Source organism: Pyxicephalus adspersus, unplaced genomic scaffold (assembly GCF_032062135.1).
Source record: "Pyxicephalus adspersus unplaced genomic scaffold, UCB_Pads_2.0 Sca1407, whole genome shotgun sequence".
Classification (NCBI taxonomy): Eukaryota; Metazoa; Chordata; class Amphibia; order Anura; family Pyxicephalidae; genus Pyxicephalus; species Pyxicephalus adspersus.
In genome coordinates, this window is record NW_027318414.1 from 2,887 (window position 1) to 6,206 (window position 3,320).

The following is a 3,320-nucleotide window of genomic DNA, read 5'->3' on the forward strand; positions in this document are numbered from 1 at the left end:
CACCTGAGAATATCCATCAAACATTTGGAGCATGCAATATTTCTTCATGTACTGTACATGGGACAAATAGTATTAGTGCTATGGAAGTTCATGATCTCAAAATGCAAATAGTGCAGAACTTTTTTTTTTTTTTTTTGCATAATGTGTGTCAATGTTTCACATTCTTTTTAACGTCCTTATTGTTTTTTACATACTTCTTTCTTTTGTATTCCCTTAACGTAATATTTCTTTGTCTTCACTGACATTAAGAACATTCTGTGCGTGTCATGTACTCGATTGTCGCAGTGACTCTATCAGCTCATAGTGCTGAAGGGAAATGTGTTAATCAGATTTTTGACAGATAGTGAAAGTAGTTCTGGCTCTGAAACATTTCACTTCTGCCGTGTTCTTCTGCTTCAATATTACCAAATGTAGACTAGGTAAAATATTATGTTCTTTCTTGTTCCCTTTATGAAAAAAATAATTAAAAAATAAACAAAATGAAAATTCTCATTCTAAATAGAAATGTAATTGCATAATTCTGATCAGGTGCAGCCCCATCTGCTGCCTATCTAAAAAATCAGATCAAGCAATTGCTTCCGTTGGTTGCAAATTGTTGGATTTAATTTTTCAATCAAATATGTAAAATTTAACATGGGATGTTAGCAGTTGCCAGTGTAAAGATGGTGCAATTCAGACAGCTTGGAAGAATGATGTTAAAACCAAAAATATTAAAAATCATATTTAAGCTTAATTTCAGTGAAAATAATATAGGATAGAGTATTAGAATTAGAGTAGCATCATTTTTGTCTATTTTGCCAAAATTAAAAATTAAAGGGTTTTGTTATGTGCAAAAGACAGCAGAATTGTTACAATAGAAAATATTAAATATCCGTTCCTACTTTTGTGTAAAGGCTCCTGTAAATCCTGTCCCCATAGTACCCATGGGAAGATTGTATATCCTGCCAATACAGGCTAATATTATATCTTGTGTCTCACCCATTGGCCCTGATTTATTAAAGCCCTCCAAGGCTGGAGAACATGCACTTTCATCTGTGCAAACCTGGAATAGATTTTTGAAAGGTTGTTTGCTATTTGTTAGCAAATGTTTTCAGTCTTGGACCAGATTGGTTTCAGGTTTGGTGGATCACCCAGCTTCACTGATGAAAATGTATCTTCTCCAGCCTTAGAGAGCTTTCATAAATCAGGCCCATCGTGCCAGGGCTAAGGTGTATGAAGATGAAGTGGCCACTTGAAAGGGACATGAAAAGGGCAAGACCTGCAGCCTTTTAGCTGATGACTGATAGATGGGACATACTTTGGCATTTTTTACAAGCTTAAAGACTTTGTCCAGGCCCTGGTTTCCTCAAGCTGCTAATTTACATGTGTTTCGCATTCAAATTGACTTCTATAGGAAGAAAAGGCGGCTCAGACACATACAGAGCTCATGTACATGAGTCGTTCTTCTACTCTCCATTATAGCCTAACATTATGGTTTCCTTTATTGTTCATACAGGTTCCTGACAAGTACTTTCGGATTCTCTTGAAATACTTGGATGGTCTGAAAGGCAGTGCACGTGAGACCACCATACAGAAAGCTGAGGCATACATGAAGGAGTGTGACAGCGCTGAGACACAGGAAGAGGCCGACTCAAAGAAGACAGAAAGAGTGCGAGAGGTGTTGCAGCTCTTGTCATAGTGCCCAGGAAATTCAACATACACTTAGAGCATGGAACATCTTGTTTTATCTGTACTGTAACTATACATATGTAACTAAACCAATCTGCAATGTGATATGTGCCTATCTCTTAAAGGAGGCCTTCATGGCCAAATGTAAAACATGCATTATAGATTTAGGGGTTCAACTTTCCCAACTGAGCCATCTAATCTCCTTTTAAAACTATTAATACATCAAAAGGTATTGTACCAGCAACTGGAGAAAATAAGGTTGTAATTGTATCATTTATCCAAAAAGCTTCTTGATTTGCAATTATTGGTGGGAGTATAGCTTGAGCCAAGCATGGCATATAATGAGAAAATAAAAAAGGCCCCCTATAAAAAATGTATTAGGATGTATATAACAAAATAATGATCAATATGCCCAGGCTTGAATAGTCAGAGGAGGTAATGTGGAATTTGTAGAAAAACCTTCATGGCTGAGGCTTCATCAAGGAAATAAACACAATGTAAACACTTATTCTGCTTAAATGTTATGTTCTTATTTGAGAAATAGTTTTATTTTACACTCATCCCCTGGAATTCCAATACAAATAATATTGTGTTAAAATACATCATGCTGTATGGCAGAGGTCAGCAATCTTTTTTGGCCACTAGGCCATTTTAGGGGTGGGCAGGAGCACACTAGGCCGGACTCTCTCTCGAGCCCTGTCCTAATGGCTCCGCCCCCTCTAGGAACGCCCCCTGAAGGGAAATCCCTCTCTTCCGCAATGCATATGGAGGAGAGGGAATGTTCCCTCTTTACCCCGGCGATGGAAATGTTAACCCCGGCCCGGGGTAAATAGGGAAGGGAGCCACCACACAGAGGCTCAAGAGCCACATACGGCTCCCGAGCTCCAGTATTTTGTTCCAGCGCTGCGGCAGGTTGCTGGCCGGCATTAGGCCGTATTGGGCAGGGGGTGTTAAGCCGGAACAAACTACCGGCTATGCCTTATCTGGTCTAAAGGCCTGAGTTTGCTGACCCCTGCTGTATGCCGAACAAGATTGCACAAATATACTTCCCTGGACCCTATTCTCTTGATTAGTAAAAGAACTATACACCATATGATAGCTAGTTTTCTGTGGCAAGAAATGATTTTTCCCTTTGTGGAGAGGTAAATACAACATTTGTTGCTACTGTTATACTGCAAATGATAAATGTTCAGGATTATAGATAAAGTAGTGTAAGAAGCCAAGTACTGGTAGTACCCAGTCAGAATTATTTTTGCCCTAATTTTTATTCATTATTGAGTTCCTAAATATTTCTTTTTTATATATCTGTTTTAAATTTTATGTGTCATATCACAGACTGACCAAAGCCAGTGTTTTCTTGATGTTAGAATAATTGTTCAGAAAGACCTACCTCATTGTAGAAGAATGTGGGATACATGTTCCATGGTTCTCTGATGTTTAATAATGTAGACTTTCCTGCATGGGACCCGATAAAAGTACAGTTCTGTATTTATGGTAAATTGGGATCTGTCTTTTGTATGCCTGATTCTTTCAATGGCTTGCATGGTTGTGTTGCTGTGAAAAAGACCAATCAGCAACGGGCAATCCCAGAGCCTAAAATTCTTGTCCATTTCTCAAATGCAAAACAGAGAAGTGGAAAAGCTTTTAAGTGT

At 38.4% G+C, this 3,320-nt stretch overlaps 1 pseudogene; it reads left to right on the plus strand.

Moving 5' to 3' along the window:
- The first annotated feature begins 1,079 nt into the window (after positions 1–1,079).
- On the plus strand, positions 1,080–2,176 carry LOC140321219 (cholesin pseudogene; annotated as a pseudogene).
- Positions 2,177–3,320: the final 1,144 nt, after the last annotated feature.